The sequence below is a fragment of the Staurois parvus genome, unplaced genomic scaffold (assembly GCF_062004578.1).
Source record: "Staurois parvus isolate SC_StPar_1 unplaced genomic scaffold, SC_StPar_1.0 ptg000011l, whole genome shotgun sequence".
Taxonomy (NCBI): Eukaryota; Metazoa; Chordata; class Amphibia; order Anura; family Ranidae; genus Staurois; species Staurois parvus.
In genome coordinates this window covers 29,290,752-29,309,828 of record NW_028317807.1, presented here as the reverse complement: position 1 = coordinate 29,309,828, position 19,077 = coordinate 29,290,752, and the positions used below count along the sequence as shown (strand labels likewise).

The 19,077-nt window shown below is 41.8% G+C and overlaps 1 long non-coding RNA gene across 1 annotated transcript in view; it reads right to left on the bottom strand.

The window, feature by feature from the left end:
- The window catches only part of LOC149474143 (uncharacterized), a 29,815-nt gene extending 15,587 nt beyond the window's left edge, over positions 1-14,228 (bottom strand). The window contains exons 1-2 of the long non-coding RNA XR_016312013.1: positions 14,089-14,228; positions 2,271-2,393 (exon numbers count right to left, since the gene is read on the bottom strand). This is a non-coding gene — a long non-coding RNA (uncharacterized LOC149474143). The remainder of the gene's footprint in view (positions 1-2,270; positions 2,394-14,088) is intronic.
- Between the last annotated feature and the right edge of the window lie 4,849 nt (positions 14,229-19,077).

The following is a 19,077-nucleotide window of genomic DNA, read 5'->3' as shown; positions in this document are numbered from 1 at the left end:
TCTTCTTTCTCATTTTATGCTACCCATACACTTTGAAGTTTGAGTAATATGGAAGTAAGAGATTAGTGTGAATCTGGACCAAGAGGAGAAGAGGCAGAATTAGCGCATGTATTTGGGAAAGTGTATTTAGCAAGTTATGACCTATGTATTAAAAGGATCTAGATAACCTCCATTTTGTTGATGTACGCCATTTTAAGTATTAATTTAGTTTTTTTGCAGATATATTGGAAGTTTAATGAAACGGTTTCAGTTTGCTCAAGAATGTATAAACAACGATAAGATGACCCTGACCTTTCTGTGTCCAGCTGATTCTCAGAAAGCTAGCAGAAACCGTTTATACCAAGAAATGTATATGTCATGTTTCATGTAGTCAGCTCCCCTTCCCTTTTTCATTCTGTTCTGTATTCTATATAACCTTAGTAATGTCTAATAAACTTTGGACATCTTTGAACAAAAGCTGCCATTATTCTGTGTTCATAGGGTGTTCCCAGAATTCTGCTGATAACCAGGAATCTCTCCACAGACCGGGGGTCTTTGAGGGGACAAGAATAATCGATCCTTTCATGTATGAGGCTTAACAAGGAGGCGAGCAGGTTTTTCACCTATGCGAAGGAGGTACACGACACTAGAAGCGTGAAGAATTTTGAATCACTTTTTGCTCATCAGGGTTTGTTATATATCAGTTACTGGAAAACCGATTTCATGCGTTTGATTTTTTTTTGCATTAAATGGGGGGGAGGGGACAGCGGCTTCCCTGTGTAAACTTTTACAAAGAGTAGGTAATGTATAACATGTTACAATAAGTAAATATTTGGCGCTGGAGGGGTATAATGGATCTTACTTAAAGTGCAGCATAAATCGTAGTAATTTATTGCAAGATAAACAATTGGCAACTCACTAGAAGTATAAACATTATCAGCATGTCACCCTGGACGGGGTCCTTAAGCAATCCCGGGAGCCGGAGGAGGACAAGGAGTCCTAGCATCCGACTAGCAGCTGGAACGGATCTCCTGGAGTGGCTGGCCGCCGTACGGAAAGCAGCTTGGAATGCACATGGCGCCGGGGCGGACGTAACGTCAGAGCGCGGTGACGTAAATGGGCGGTAACGCGTTTCGAAGTGGAGCTTCCGCCTTAGACCTCTGCATTCCAAGCTGGTTTCCTTACGTCGGCTGGCCGCTCCACGAGGCCCAGGAGATCCGTTCTTGTTGCCAGTCAAACGCTAATAAATCACTACGATTAATGCTGCACTTAGTCTGGCGCCCCTCTCTTCTCTTTCCTTGCTTACAAAGTATAACATGTATTTTAAAGAAAGAAAAATTACATTTAGAATCATAATGCAGTGGAAGATTGTAAATCAAAAATTGTCATGAGCCTGATGGGTTTTTTTTATGCAAGTGCAATTTTCAATGTTTACCTAATAACACTATGAAAGTTTTCCTTTGATGTTTTATGGTGACAGTGGTGGTGGAGTATTGTGGATGTTCTGGAGGAGTTTTCACAAGCGATTGATCTGGAGGTGTTTTCACATATGGAGTCTGTTACCAGTGGATAGAGGTATCAAGATCATACAGATGGCAAACTTACTGCAAGAGAGTGCTGCCACACCCAATGCACTATTTGACCGACCATTCAAGGTGGTTAATTATTTGTGGCGAGTGGGAGCACTGATTGGAGCACTTAACACAGAGGATTGCTATGGATAAGAAGATTAACTATTACTTAGTATTCACATTGGATGCGGGGGGGGGGGGGTATCCTTTTGCATACAAGTGCACTGTACGTATAGTTTGATGGTATTGTTATATTTGCAATTATTCATTTTATAGAGCTATTGTGTGAGCATACCAAGCATGTATATTGGTTCCCTATTTATGATTTAGTCACTGGGCAAGAGAAATATTTCTTATCCCATAGGGCATTGAAGTATACGCAGTATCTATATGTAGTAGGGTGGTATATTTATTTTTTTCAGTAGAGGCAGCGCAGCAACTTTTATGTTTGTACTCACATATCTGTTCACCATTACACATTTGTGGTTTTGGTTGCAGCCAGTCTAATTAATTAGTTCTCTGCGCAGGCTACACTTATACATTTCCCAGACTACAGGAGCACAGTACCAAGACTGCTAAAAAAACTGGGAATCGGGGCAAAAGGTAGTTATTAAAGCTGAACTCCATTCAGATAGAGAAACCAAACAATTGCCTTGATGCATTTGTGTATTTCTTTAAAAATTATTAAATATATGTTTTACATATAAGCAGCATAAGTACCTGATCTGTGTTGGTATCAGCTTCTGCAATCAGTTGTGTAGTAGCTCTCAGACTGGGAGTGGAAGGGGTAGCACTAGAAGACAGACATTCTCTACTCCATGCACATGTGCTGACAGGAACATGCTGATGGGAGAAAAAAAAGCACATGACAACTTAGTGTGTTTCTGTGCTTTTATGGAGCAATCAGCAGGCTGCCAGTATGACATAACAGCAATATGCTAACATAAGGCACTGTAAAATAATTGTTATCAGTACTACAATGCACTGGATATACGTGCATTGCAAACACATAATGGAAATTAGGGTGGAAAGAAGAGAAGGGAAAAAGGAAACAGAGAAAAGAGAACATAATCCTGGAGAGTATGCAGGCACTACTGCGAGTGCTGTTTCAATGCGGTGTCAATTCAAATTTCTGTGTGTTAGACTGCACTGTAAGCCCCATTTCACATGGAGCGTACCCTGATCAGCAGAGGAAATGTCCACTGATCAGAGCAGGTGGTTGATTGTCTCTATGCTCAATGGGAGGCTGGATGTAAAACGGACTCCGCTGTATGTTTACACCCAGCTGCTGTGAAAGGAGTCAACCCAGACAAGGTCAGGGGGGGCAATACTTACTTTTTTTTTTTTTTTTTTTTTTATTTCTAGCAGACTGGATCAGAATGGAGGTATGCAGGCGTAAACAGACAAGTCCATTTACACACACACACACACACACACACACCTGAATGGACCTCCCGATCATATCCGCCTGCAAAACTGACAGACGGACCTGGTGGGGCCTAAGACTTCCAAAAATTGAAACTTTGTAGTACACTAGTCTTACTCTTGCAATACGCTCCTACTGTCTAGAGCCGTCTCCCAGTCAGCCGCACCCAGGCTCAGACATCTGTTTGAACTGCAGCTAAATTGCTGTGTGCAAAGTACATGCGATCAGAAGCGGCTGCTGTCAGCCCACCATTAGTTTAAATGGGCTGAGCAGCCAATGCTGAAGGAATTAGTCTTTTAGCCTAAAAGTACCGCCATTTTGTGCTAAGAATTAGTTAAGGCCATTTTGTTTAATGATAGCTTAAGTTCTGCCATTTATGAATAAGTATTATTTCATATTTGTTAAAACTTGTATTTCTAGGTCTTTCAAAGAACTTAAAAACCAACTTCCTCTTTCTGTTGTATGTTACTTTTTACAAGAAACTTAAAGGTTCCTCTTTTTTGTCTCTTATTCTCAAGAAACCTAAAGAACTTCCTCTCTCTCTCTTAAACTCAAAGTTCTCTTTTTCTTCTAATCAGATCAAACTGAAAGTTAGTGGTTAAGCGCATCCTGAATATATTAAAAATAAATATACACATTTCTTTTCTTAAGAATTTGGAAATTTCCATAAGTGCTTAGAAGTTCAAATATGACGTATATCACATATGATTGGCTTATGCATATCTGATATTTGATTGGCTTCTATACTTTTATGCATTGTTTGAAGTTTCATATATAAGCTGAAACACAGAAGAATAAAATCAGTTCATTCTGAGATACCACCTTGTGTCTGCGTTTCCTGTGTCTCAGAGTGGGCTCCAGGCCTGAGGACAGTCACTGATCAAGCCAGGTACAGACGGGGGTCAGTGTATCTTGAGAGGGATGAGTCAATTCCTTTCAAATGCTATTCGGATAACCCGGTCATTCCTGCAGCAAGCATCCAAAAATTCTTGCCACAGGAATGTGGAGGCCGCAACAAACCAGCCTTGTGAAAGGAGTCTAAAGCTGACAAAAAGGTTGTACATTTAAACTTTCCCCTTCATCTGCCACATTTGAAAACACAGGAAAGGTAAACTACAGTCAATAATGTGGAATATGTTTTGTATGTACAACTTTTTTTTCTTTGTGTGTTTAGAAATAAAATGATTTGTGCATTCTGTTTTTTTTTTCTTTAATAAAAAAGGAAGGAGGTTAATTGCCTGCTCTGTGCAATAATATTGCACAGCGGGCCCTTACTTATTCTTTAGCAGTCCAGGCCGCCAGAGCTGTCCACTCTTTCTTCTGGCAGTTGCCCCATAGCAATATGGGGGCACCTGTGTGGGCAAGCTCCTGAGCCTGGCTGCGTATGTTCACAGACACATACTGCAGACCGGGAAGTCAGTGAATAGCGGTGCTGTAGATGGGGCTGCACTGGATCGATGACAAGAGGCAAGTGTTTGGGCGGGGGGGGGGGGGGGGGGGGGGGGGAGGGGAGGAGAAGATAGAGTGGGACAGGTAGTGGGGTGTTTTTTTTTACCTTAATGCATAGAATGCATTAGTGTAAAGAACACTTAGCCCTGGTTCACACTAAAAAGTAGTGCGGGTAGCCTGTGATTTGTGCACATTTCCCACACCACGTTCCAAACGCTCTGACCTTGCAATCTGCAACAGGTGTCAATGAAATGGTAACAACAACCCAAAACTTAGGTCGCAAACACAGGGAGTTTGCCTGCACACAATCGCATGGTTCAAAAGTACTATGCAATCTGGCTGCAGCATATTGCCAAACGTAGTGCATGCACTACTGTTGGTGCAACTTGAGCCTATTCAAAATGAATGGGCTCAAATCGCACTGCACTGAATCAATGTGTTGCGCATTCCTGTGCGATTCCTAGTTTGGAACTAGGCAGAGACTTCAGAGCCAATTTAAATCTTCTAAGCAAGGACAAACTTATTATGCTTTCTACAATGGCAGCTATTTGTGGAACAGATTATAGTTACAGTATGACCCCACATGAATACAGGGTTAAGTTTGAAAATGATGCAAAATGATTAATAAAATATACAGTACTTATTGGTGTAGGTTTGCAGGTGACTGGGTCTGGGCTCAGAGGAGTCTGCCATCTAGTGGACCATTGTGATACTAGTGGCCCAGGAATTGTATTCCACTGAGTGTAGGTCAGGGCTAGACCAATCCCAGGCACCTGGTTGCCATGGTGAATAGAAATTGCATCCTGGTACCTGGGTTCAGAACACTGCCTACCATTCACTTCAATGCAAAATGTAGCACCTTAAAATGTACCCCTAAGGGATATTTGTGTGTTTTCATTTTTACGTTGAATGGCATGCGGTGCAAATACATTTATGGGCTGGTCTCACATCTCTGAAAAAAAAAAAAAAAAAGAAAGAAAGAAAGAAAGAAAGAAGAGCTCTTGAAGCTTGTATTTAGGTCACTAGAAAAACTCGGAGGGAAAGTCTCACAAGACTGGGAAACAGTCATGGGAACAGAAGGAACAAAGCACCATACAGTCAGGTCCATAAATATTGGGACATCGACACAATTCTAACATTTTTGGCTCTATACACCACCACAATGGATGTGAAATGAAACGAACAAGATATGCTTTAACTGCAGACTGTCAGCTTTAATTTGAGGGTATTTACATCCAAATCAGGTGAACGGTGTAGGAATTACAACAGTTTGCATATGTGCCTCCCACTTGTTAAGGGACCAAAAGTAATGGGACAATTGGCTTCTCAGCTGTTCCATGGCCAGGTGTGTGTTATTCCCTCATTATCCCAATTACAATGAGCAGATAAAAGGTCCAGAGTTCATTTCAAGTGTGCTATTTGCATTTAGAATCTGTTGCTGTCAACTCTCAAAATGAGATCCAAAGAGCTGTCACTATTAGTGAAGCAAGCCATCATTAGGCTGAAAAAAACAATACAAACCCATCAGAGAGATCGCAAAAACATTAGGCGTGGCCAAAACAACCGTTTGGAACATTCTTAAAAAGAAGGAACGCACCGGTGAGCTCAGCAACACCAAAAAGACCCGGAAGACCACGGACGACAAATGTGGTGGATGACCGAAGAATTCTTTCCCTGGTGAAGAAAACACCCTTCACAACAGTTGGCCAGATCAAGAACACTCTCCAGGAGGTAGGTGTATGTGTGTCAAAGTCAACAATCAAGAGAAGACTTCACCAGAGTGAATACAGAGGGTTCACCACAAGATGTAAACCATTAGTGAGCCTCAAAAACAGGAAGGCCAGATTAGAGTTTGCCAAACAACATCTAAAAAAGCCTTCACAGTTCTGGAACAACATCCTATGGACAGATGAGACCAACATCAACTTGTACCAGAGTGATGGGAAGAGAAGAGTATGGAGAAGGAAAGGAGCTGCTCATGATCCTAAGCATACCACCTCATCAGTGAACCATGGTGGTGGTAGTGTCATGGCGTGGGCATGTATGGCTGCCAATGGAACTGGTTCTCTTGTATTTATTGATGATGTGACTGCTGACAAAAGCAGCAGGATGAATTCTGAAGTGTTTCGGGCAATATTATCTGCTCATATTCAGCCAAATGCTTCACAACTCATTGGACGCCGCTTCACAGTGCAGATGGACAATGACCCAAAGCATACTGCAAAAGCAACCAAAGAGTTTAAGGGAAAGAAGTGGAATGTTCTGCAATGGCCAAGTCAATCACCTGACTTGAATCCGATTGAGCATGCATTTCACTTGCTGAAGACAAAACTGAAGGGAAAATGCCCCAAGAACAAGCAGGAACTGAAGACAGTTGCAGTAGAGGCCTGGCAGAGCATCACCAGGGATGAAACCCAGTGTCTGGTGATGTCTATGCGTTCCAGACTTCAGGCTGTAATTGACTGCAAAGGATTTGCAACCAAGTATTAAAAAGTGAAAGTTTGATTTATGATTATTATTCTGTCCCATTACTTTTGGTCCCTTAACAAGTGGGAGACACATATGCAAACTGTTGTAATTCCTACACTGTTCACCTGATTTGGATGTAAATACCCTCAAATTAAAGCTGACCGTCTGCAGTTAAAGCACATCTTGTTAGTTTCATTTCAAATCCATTGTGGTGGTGTATAGAGCCAAAAATGTTAGAATTGTGTCGATGTCCCAATATTTATGGACCTGACTGTATATCCTATATTCTTGATAATGAATTCACAACCAATGGGAAACCGTAGCCAACATGTCTCAGGGGCCAAGGGATCCCCCTTCATCAGGGCTCAGGTTTGGTTGCTGTAATATAAAGCCGGGCACAAACACCAAAAGCAAGTAACACAATACGCAGGCTCAGTCAACCAGCCTTATAACATTGTTTCTAAGCATGTGAGAGACACTACCAAGTGTACAGCTGCCCTGGCACATCATACAGCATCTACTCAGCATTCCAAGAAATAAAATCCAACTGCAATATTCTTGCACTGTCAAAACCTCCACTTTTATCATCACACAACACATAGGAGGATATATCTTATGGTCATCACAACCTGCGTAACAACACACACTAATAGTAATGTGTATAACAGCATGAAATAAACACATCATTTGACAGCGTCACAGCATAGAATTAATACATTACAAAAGCAACAGGAAGGAAAACTACTTTATCTACTGTAAGCAGTTCTAATGCAGTGACTCTGTGCGTTTCCCTTAGCCTAGATAGAAAATAACATCAATGTCATTCCCTGAGCTTCTGGCATATGAGCAGGGATGCTTTATTGTAAAAATCCCCGAAGAAACAAAGGGCCCAAAGCCAGCACATTTCATAGGCAATACAGTTGCTAAACCTCTAATATGGACTATGATAAAACTTCCTGAACAGACGTCTTTAACTGAAACATGGGCTAATGTGCAGAGCTTAATAGCTGTATAGTGACATTTGGCACATTAATAAAAACACCATAAAGTGGACCAAGCATAAGATATTTCATAGTCATATGCCACAGGACAGTATTCTGAAACACCAGTGAAAATAAGATGAATTGAACACTGGTAAAGCATGTATGAAAAAGAACAGCTTAGTATAATCCAGGGGTAGGCAACCTGTGAGCCACAGGACTACAAGTTCCATCATGCCTCTGCAAGTCATAGCTGTAACTGTCAGTTTTGTAATCTTTGCAATGCCTCATGGGAAATGTAGTTCCACAACAGCTAGAGAGCTGCAGGTTGCCTACCCCTGGTATAATCCCTCATTCTCCCAGCATGCCTTTGTTTAGTTACAAGCAATAAGAGTGAATTATAAAAACAGAGGGGAGGGACTTGTGTTCCCTAATGAACAGATTTTAGCAGCAAGAAAAAAAAAACAAAATTTTCTTAGACGTATATTACAGGATACAATACAATTCTGTAACTCTGGAACATGCAAAAGCAATGATACTGAGGGGTTGGCACCAGCAAAAAAGACTAAAAAGGCATATAAAAAAAAAAACAAATCTAGAGGTTAACGATATCTGGTAAAAACCTAAAGCCTATGTCCAGCTTTTCTTTTCACTCTAAATAGTTTCTTTGGGACATCATATTTAAATATAAGTTATTCTGCCACTGTCAGCACTGCATCATACTGTAGTAGCATCAGCTACACACAGTATTCAGTGCTATGTTCAGGAAGCACTATGGAGTCTTCCTGGTCACCTTCCTAGCATTAAGAATGTAGGCATAACTGAATCAGGGCGGTCCCTATACCTCAGGACCTAGAATTCAACAGCCAAGTTCTTTAAGCCAGCATCTGAGAAGCAGGGTGGTAAACTAGTCCTTGGAACAAAAGAAGATCTGGACAATCTGGGGCAGCCTGAAGACAGTCTACCAGAAGCCTCATGAGGTCCAACTACCACAGCTGCCTAGACCATTTGACATAATGAGAACCACCAGGATGCCTTCCAACTCGAACCCACAAAGCCCAGCAATGTCCAGTCCATCAAGGTCCAGGCACAGCACTTCAAAGTCAGGCTGAGAAAAGATCTGGATAGCGGTTACGTATAGACCAGCTCCTGCAACAATGAATAAGGAATCTTGAATGAAAAAAAGAAAAAAAAAAAAAAAAAAAAAAAAAGTAGCAAGCAAAAAGGTTAGAATTTTCTCAGCAGAGCAAGAGAAGAGAAAAGACATCCATTCTCCACACTGGGAAAACTGAGGCATTCTGGGAGTAGAAGAGGTTATCCCACAATTTTATTTTTTGCCAGTGTCCAATCTTCCTGAAGGCAATATAAGAAATCTAATGTGTGGAGCTATTCAAAGCAGCAGCCACAAAGACATACATTAGCCACAAAGACCAAGCCTTTTCTGGCACTTTTTTGTTTACAAGTAAAAAAAAAATTAGTGGTGCACCGAATTGAAGATTCTGGTGCCGAAACCATTACGGAAAATTCAGAATGCACTTACAGAAAACTGAAACATCTGCGTATGTGAGCAGGCTCACATTTTTTTGTATTGTGTATTTTTATTTATTTTTTTAACTTATGATTTTATTGCTATCAAATAGGGGACCAACAGTCCCCTATGTGATAGTATATGAGTGACAGGTCCTCTTTGTAGAAGGGAGGGGGCGGGGGGGCAGAGTGTGCAAGTAGGGGGCAGGAGAGGAGCAGTGCCTATAGTGAGGGAGCAGTATATACACTCAGGCTCCCTCACTGGCTGCCCCTATATCATTGACTGTTTTCAAATGTAATTACCGGGTATTTTTTCACTCCGTGAAGGAGCCGTCATTCTCCCCTCCGCTAAAGGAAACTAAGGGGCAGGGTCACTGGGCAACTCCGCCCCTTAGTTTCCTTTAGCAGAGGAGAGAATGACGGCTCCTTCTCTGAGCTGTAGTGAAGAGAAAAAGAGGTGGTAATTGCATTTAAAAACAATGCTGGTTTTTAAAATGTAATTACAGGCTTTTTTTCCCCCCTTCACTATAGCTCTGAGAATGAGCGGTCATTCTTCCCTCCACTAAGGGCAACCAAAGGACAATGTCAACCAGTGACATTGCCCAGCGACCCCGACCTTAGTGGAGGAGAGAATGACAGCTCATTCTCAGAGCTATAGTGAAGGGGGAAAAAAAAAAGCTGGTAATTACATTTAAAAACCAGAGAAACACTGCATTCTGGCGTAATCATGACACACAAAAAACTATTGTTTTCTGTGTCATTTCAGTTATCTGCATTTGTCTATGATAAAAAAGGCTAATGAATGCACATAGTTTGAACGGGCCCTTATGAGGGTTTTTTTTTTTTTTTTTAATTCCTTTTCACCACAACCTGTATGGCTATACGGTTTCCTTTATAAGTTGGTCACATGGAAGGTAGAGAAAGGCATTGGGAGAGCTGAGGAAGGAGACCACAGGAGACTTCATATTTCGACATCTTTAAGGTTCCATGTACACAGGACACTTCTGAATGATGGAAACTGACTGCTGGAAAACATAGGTTAAAAAACGTCTGTTTAGCCGCGTTTGCATACAGCTTTATGAGCGTTTGCATTTAGAAGCGTTTTTTAAAGATAACCTCAGGAGATCTTCCAAAATGCCCAGAATGCTTCCAAAATGCCCAGAATGCACTGAAAAAAACAGTATAAAATTAACTATTTCAGACATTTTGAGAAAAATAGAGAGAGCAGAAGAAGAGAGAGCAGTATTTGTTAACATTAACTGTCTTTTTTTTTTTGTGGTGTTTGGATGTGTTCCAGATCATTTCTGTGCAGGAATTATTGCAGCAGTGTCTAACATTTTCTTTCATGCGAAACCTCAAAGTATGGTGTACCAGGTCCATTTGAGTACCGGGAAAATGCTTTCCATGCATTTTTCATGATCAAAAAAGGCTCTGGACAGCATCTGGAAATGGAAGAGTTAAAAAAAAATTTCCAAATGCAAACACTTAGAAACGCGTTTACACACGTTTACAAGCGTTTGGAACGCTGATAAAATCTACTCCTGAACGCAAGTTTGATGCGTTCAAAAAAAACGACTGTAAACTATATAGTGTACATGGACACATAGAAAAACATTAGGGAGAGTTCAGGGGCTGCTGGGAAAAAAAAAAAAAAAAAAAAAAAAAAAAACGCAGAAAAACTCCTAAACGTGAGTTTATCAGCTGCAGTGTACATGGAGCCTGAGTCAAGTGTTTCCTCAAAATCTGACTGAATGAGGAACATGCAGGCTGAAGATAAACAGAAAGCTTTACAGAGAGGAAGAGACAGCTAGACTGGTACATAAGGAAACAATTGCTATGGAGCAAAGATGTATAGGGAACTAGTGGTCTGCTATAAGGAGAAGGGAAGACAATCACACCTGTTTATACCAATACAAATGCCAAAATATACAGTATGATTCTCTCTAATGCTGGCATACAATAAAAGCTGTTAAAGACACCTCTTATAGCTCATTTGATAAAGATGAACTGAACTCTGGAAGCTGTGCCCACAAAAGGCAGGTAGAGGCCAAAAGACCAGTCACCAGTCTGTCTGGTTTCCCAACAGCTGATCTTTCCGCAATAGTGACTTACAATGCTTTGTTCTGCACTGTGTCTCTATGTGAATATGGCCATCTTGGAAGAGGCAAGGCTTTGCTTACTCATGTCAGAGCCTCCAGCAAGGAGAAAGTCATACAGGAAGATGTCACTAAAACCTGCTCCAAATCTAGTGAGACTAGCAGTCACAGGCAGCAAGTCCTTAAACCTCTTGTAGTAGATAAACAGTATACAGATACGAAGCTGTAGATCACAGGACAGTCTAGGAACCTTCACATACGAAGAATTACAAACAAAAAGGTACATTTTCAGGCTACTGCACAGTTAACACTTCTAAATGCTTCCTATTACTGTTTGGATTCACGTACATAAACCATCTAGTACACTGCATTTATTAGATATCCCTACACAAGGCATATGAATACTTCATTGTCATTGGATATTTTGTTTCTTTTCAGCAATCACTGCAGACATTTCACACTTGTGTGAGTTCAATGACTTTTTTTTACTTGTTTATCTTTAATGATAGTATTAATTTGGTACTTTTTGAGTTGAAGCTTGGGTATTATCAGCGCTGTGCACATTAATTGTTGGATTATTAGCATTGTACTTTGTGAAAGTTTTAAAATGCTGCTTCTAGAGTTTAGAGTTTTGTATGTAGAAGCAACTGTTAATCTGTTCATGCACACTGGGAAATTCAGAGGCATATTTTAAAGCAGTTATACCAAAAAAAAAATAAAAAAATAAAAGTCAGCAGCTACAGTAGCTGTAGCTGCTGACTTTTAAAATACAGACACTTACCTGTCCCTTGGTCCAGCGGTGTCCTCACTACAGCTGGATTCACCGGCAGTCTTCTCTCACTGGCACCAGCATCTTCAGTGTGGGCACCCGGCTCTGACAGCTTGCGGTTTCACAACCGGGTGCCCACTGCGAAAGCACGAGAAGTGCTGTGCTTTGTGAATGGCCCCGTAGTCTTCTGGGACCGGTCATGTATCCCAGAAGACACAGGGAGGACAACTTCTGCTTCTGATCACCTACACAATCGCAGCGGAAGTGGGTACCTGTCAAATTCGGGTGCCAATCCTTAATGAGGAGTGGAGGACAAAGGCTTAAAGCGGAACTTCCCCTTTTGGGTGGAGCTCTGCTTTAAGCTCAGCATTTAGAGATAGGAAAAAAAAAACACTGTTTTTGAGAGCAGTTTTCTGGCAGAAAAAAAAAAAAAAAAAAACACACACCTCCTAAACACTAGTGCAAAAATTGCTCAAAAATATGTTATTTTCTGCCAAGAGCACTGGCGGTTTTTTTAGTTTAGTTTTTTTTTTTTAAGTGGCTGTAAAGGCATTCTATACATGACGATAAAAACCTTGTGTGCAGCAGCCCCTCAGCCCCCCTAATACTTACCTGAGCCCTATCAGTATCCAACGTTGTTCACGAGATCCTCAGCTCTCTGGGGAATCTTCCTCCTCATTGGTTGAGAAAGCAGCTGGAGCCAATAAGGAGAGAGGAGGCCAGGCCACAAGCTCTGTGTGTGAATGGACACACATGGTAGTGGCTCAGATGCAAGCCTGCTGATTGCCGCCATTACTAGTATTAACAAAAAGAAAGAAAAATTCAAGTACACGTACCAGAGATTGTAGACACAATAACTAATCAATATACACTTATTGGGATTTTTTTTTTTTACTAAAAATATACAGAATACATTTTGCTCTAAATTTATGAAGAAAATAGTTTTTTAATTTTTTTCCTTACTGGATATGTTTTATAGCAGAAAATAAAATAGATTGGTTTGGGTTTTTTTCAGAATTGTCTGTCTTTTTTTGTTTATACCACAAAAATGAAAATCCGCAGAGGTGATCAAATACCACCAAAAGAAAGCTCTATTTATGTGGGGGGAAAAAAAAAAAGGACAAACCGCGTAATTTTCAGTTATGGTAACGCAGCGCCCTATCACAAAAGGCCTGGTCAGGGGGGAGGGGGGGGGGGTAAATCCTCAGGAGGACAAGTGATTAACCCTTTCACACTGGCACCTCCAAGCCCTTTAAGGGTTCCAGAAGCCAGGAGGCAGGGCTGGGTTTAGGGTCATGTGACGCACCATCACATGATCGGGAAAGGTCTCGATCGAAAGAGGAGATCGTGACTTTTCCGTGAGTACTGGACATGCGTGCTGGGAGCGCACAGGGCGTGCGCTCTTGGCACATATATCCTTTTTTAATTGCACGCACATGTGCAGCCGCTAGATGCTGGGAGGCCGCACATTTGTGTGTGGCCGGTGTGAAGAGGTTAATATAGCCCACAGACTTTCAGATGTTATAGTTAGATTGTAAGCTCCAAGGACCAGGCCCTCCTAACCCCCTTGTATTGAACTGTATTGTCTCCCGTTATAATTGTAAAGCGCTGAGCAAACTGTTGTCACTATATAAATCCTGTATAATAATAACCAGATTATCAATGTTATGGGGGTGATGTCACGCAGGAGTCCATGTACAACAACTGTACACCTAGTAGTCCTTCGCACCGGTCACCCCTCCCCCAAACACTGCCGTTATCTAGATAGAACCGTACGTTGCATGTCTTCTAACACCCACTATAGTCATTGCATTATACTCACCGCCCTCTTCAAGAGACAACCGCAAATCTCCCCGATTTCACCTTCCCAACGTGGTCTGGGAGCGGGGCTCGGGGGGGAGGAGCACACAGACACTTGCTGCACGTTGTACATTGTTATCTGGTGTCAGGCGGGAGAAGCTGTTGTGCCGGCAAGGGGCGCGCTTCTACTTCCGCATTCCTGCTTATCGGCCATGCGCTCATTTCCCTCTCCCCCCCCCCCCCACAAAACAGATTTCTCGAAGTAATGATGAGAGGATGGAGGCAGATAGACGCGTGGCGGGTGTTTCTCTGGGCCCGTGTGACGAACACACACTTTTTGGGCTAAAATAAAACATATTGCAACGCCACCAATATGTCCAAAACAAACCGCAGCAACAAGGGTGTAGAGAGCGGCCGACCTCGCTCCAGGCCATTTCTGGCCGTTTGTTTCCAGGCTCATGTACACTGCTGATGATAAACTCACGTCCAGGAGCTTTTCTGCGTGTTTTTATTCAGCAGCCCCTGAACTCTCCCTAATGTTTTCCTATGTGTCCATGTGCTCTATGGTGTCCTTTTATGAAAGAGATCAGTGGTGATCCTGAGGATCGTTGCTGATCTCCGATCATTAGTGGTCTATGAAACAGATCAGCGGTGATCCTGAGGATCGTTGCTGATCTCCGATCATTAGTGGTCTATGAAACAGATCAGCGGTGATCCTGAGAATCGTTGCTGATCTCCGATCATTAGTGGTTTAGGAAACATCAGCGGTGATCCTGAGGATCGTTGCTGATCTCCGATCATTAGTGGTCTATGAAACAGATCAGCGGTGATCCTGAGAATCGTTGCTGATCTCCGATCATTAGTGGTTTAGGAAACATCAGCGGTGATCCTGAGAATCGTTGCTGATCTCCGATCATTAGTGGTTTAGGAAACATCAGCGGTGATCCTGAGAATCGTTGCTGATCTCCGATCATTAGTGGTTTATGAAATAGATGATCAGCGGAGAACATGTTCACCGCTGATCATCTCAGCACACAGACGGCCAGTGTATGAAGAAGCGATGTCAGCCCTTCACTGGCGATCTGTGTTCTCCCTCCAGATTCTCCAGTTCAGAACTGGAGAATTGGAGGAACCACAAACAAAGCAGCGATAATTTACCTCTGTTTAGTGAACGGTGTTTGATCTCTGACTGTAATCTCACAAGATTGGGCAGCACAGTGGCTAAATGGTTAGCACTTCTGCCTGGCATTACTAGGGTCGCTGGCTCAAATTCCAACCACGGCACCACCTGCCTGGAGTCTGCATGTTCTCCCTGTGCCTGCGTGGGTTTTCTCCGGGTTCTCTAGTTTCCTTCCACACTCCAAAGACATGCTGGTAGGTTAATTGGCTCCGCTCTAAATTGGCCCTAGTATGTGTATGTATGAATGTGAGTTAGGGACCTTAGATTGTACGCCCCTTGAGGGTTAGGGACTGATGTGAATGTACAATATATGTATATAAAGCACTGACAGCGCTATATAAGTACCTGAAATAAATAAATAAAATTGTACTAAAAGCAGCCATTTTCCAGCATTGAAAACATTTAGATTGCTTTTCCCTTCATTCGGAGAAGTTATCTACACCGCTTCATAAAAAGGCATTCAGAGGAGAACTGTCTTCTCTGAGAATGCCGGAGAACTGAGCAGCGGTCATTTACCCCTGCATGATAAAAGGACACGTATGTAGTTTACAGGCAGTTCAGTTTACAGTTGTTTTTTTTAAGGCACCAAACTTGCGTTCCGGAGTAGATTTTATCAGCGTTTCAAATGCTTGTAAATGCGGCTAACCGCGTTTATAAGTGTTTGCATTTGGAAATTTTTTTTAACTCTTCCATTTCCAGATGCTGTCCAGAGCCTTTTTTCATCATGAAGAATGCATGCAAAGCATTTTCCCGGTACTCAAATGGACCTGGTACACCATACTTTGAGCTTTTGCATGAAAGAAAATATGTTAGACACTGCTGCAATAATTTCTGCACAGAAATGAGATGGAACACATCCAAACACCACAAAAAAAAAGACAGGTAATCTCAACAAATACTGCTCTTCCTGCTTCTGCTCTCTCTATTTCTCTCAAAATGTCTGAAATTGTAAATTTTTTACTGTTTTTCAGTGCATTCTGGGCATTTTGGAAGATCTCCTGAGGTTATCTTTAAAAAACGCGCATAAACGCAAACGCACATAAACACGGTATGCAAATGCAGCTAAACAGACTTTTTTTAGCCTACGTTTTCCAGCAGTCAATTTCCATCGTTCAGAAGTGCCCCGTGTACATGGAACCTAACAATCAGTATTTTTGGCTAGAAAATTAGAGCTGCCAAATATTACATATTTTTAAAGCAGAGGCCCTGCCTTGAGAATAAATTGGTGGGTTTTGCCATTTTTTATGTCACTTGGTATTTGCGCAGCAGTTTGCAAATGCAATTTTAGAAAAAATACACTTTTTTATTTTTAATGCAAAAAAACACAATACGTAACCCATTTTTCTGTAAAAATATAAGAAATGATGTTGCGCCAGGTAAATACTGTAGATACCAAACATGTCATGCTTTAAAATTGCGCACGCCTGTGCAATGGTGACAAACAACATAACTTTTACTATCAATAGGGGAAGCTTTAAAAGCCTTTACAGCTTACCACTTTAGGTTTACAGAGAAGGTCTGGTGCTAGAATTACTGCCCAGGATCTGACATTCGCAGCGATGCATCACATGTGTGGGACGATTGCTGTTTGAACGTGTGTGGGGCCGACATGTGCGTTCGCCTCTTCATGCGAGCACATAGGGACAGGGCACTTTAACTTTTTTTTCATGATTAATTACCCATTTGCCTACTGGGCACTTATACCCCCTTCCTGCCCAGGCCATTTTTCAGCTTTCAGCGCTGTTGCACTTTAAATGACAATTGCGCGGTCATGCAACACTGTAGCCAGATGAAATTTTTATAATTTTTTTCACAAAAATAGAGCTTTCTTCTTGTGGTTTATTTTGTATTGTTTTTTTTTTTGCGCTATAAACAAAAAAAGAGCAAAAAATTTGAAAAAGAAAAAGTTTTTCTTTTTTTTTATTATAAAATTTTGCAAACAGGTAATCTTTCTCCTTCACTGATAAGCATTGTTGAGGCTGCACTGATAGGCAGCACTGATGGGTACAGATAGGCAGCACTGATGGGCACTGATGAGGTGGCAGGGATAGGTCCAGGGATAGATGATCAGTGCCAATCTCTTCTCTGACAATTGCCGGTTATCAACAGTATTTTCCTCACGCTGTGACAGTGTGAGGAAAGTACAGCCAATAACAGGCAACTGTATTTACCTGGTGATCTGCTGTGTCATTGAACACAGCTGATCACGTGGTAAAAGGGTGCTGTAATTGGCCTTTTACCACAGCACGTGATCAGCTGTGTCTGTAGGACACAGGGATCACCAGCGGCGCTGGTTGTGCTCCGCAGGGGGCGTGTTCTGGGAGAACGTCCATGGACACCCTCCCAGAACTAGACAACCGCGCTGTAGACTTCTTTCGACTATAGCGCGGTTGGTTCATTTAGATTATAGGTTAGTAATATAGGTTAATTAACTTATTTTTTTTTTAATACACTGTTGCTTGGTGGTTCACTGTAAGCACTCTGCTTTGCATGGCTGTGCTGTGCAGAGCCATCCAAAGCAGTGTGAACAAGCTGACAGGGAGGAGAACTGTTTTGTTTACAAAGCTGTTTTACTATGTGTGCTGTGTATGTGTCTTGCACTGTACGCACACTGCTTTGTATGGCTCTGCTATGCAGAGCCATACAAAGCAGTGTGCAGGAGCTGACAGGGCAGAGATCTGTATTGTTTACATACAGGTCTCTCCCCCAGCGGTAATACTCGGAGATCGCCTTGTGCCAGGGCCGAGACCACGCTCGCGCCACCTACCCGGAACTGCAAAATCATGAATATATACGTGATTTTGCGCATCTATGCCGCCCTGTAGTAGTATTTCTGCTATAGGGCGGTGCGGAAGCGATTCATTTTTTTTATTTGTATCACTTTTATTACTCTCACAAGGCATGTAAACATTCCTTGTGACAGCAATAGGCACATGACAGGTCCTCTTTATGGGGGGGATCTATAACACCCCAATCTCTCCTCTGCCCTCAAAAGCATTCAGAACACCAAGATCTGTGTTTTTGAATGCTGTTGATTTTTTTAAAGATGGCGCTAATGACATTCAGGTAAACCTGAAGTGGTGTCAGGTCATCATTTCCTGGTTACCATAGCAGAGACCCGACCAAAGCCGATCCCTGTTTTGTCCCGGTGTCCTATACAGCTTTGTTTCCATTTTGGTACATATACAGTTTTGTTCAAAATAATAGCAGTCAGACATCACTAACCTGATCAATCACTGTTTTTGGCAGAAATTATATTTCTACATGGCAAATAATTTACTAGCAGGTGTAGTAGAGTAATAGAAACCCAACAGACCCAACAGTCATGACATGCATGCTGCTGATTCTGTGTAATTGAATCACTAATTGAAAGGGGCATGTTCAAAATAATAGCAGTCTGGAGTTCTATTAGTGAGGTCATTCATTCTTTGAAAAACTGGTGGCAATTATTGCCCTTATTTAAGGAAGGAAGGCAGCAAAGGTTGTACATGCTGGTTACAGTGCATTTCTCTCTGAAATTCTGAGGAAAAAGAGTCATTCCAGACATTGTTCAGAAGAACTGCGTACCTTGATTAAAAAGTTGATTGGAGAGGGGAACACATATAAAGAAGTGCAGAAAATGATAGGCTGCTCAGCTAAAATGATCGCAAATGCTTTAAAATGGCAACCAAAACCTGAAAGACGTGGAAGAATGAGAAAAACTACCATTCGAATGGATAGAAGAATAGCTAAAATGGCAAAGACTCAGCCAACAACCAGCTCCAGGAAGATCAAATAAGGTCTACAGTTACCTGTGAGTACTGTTGGAGAATTTGCAATACGTCAGATAAT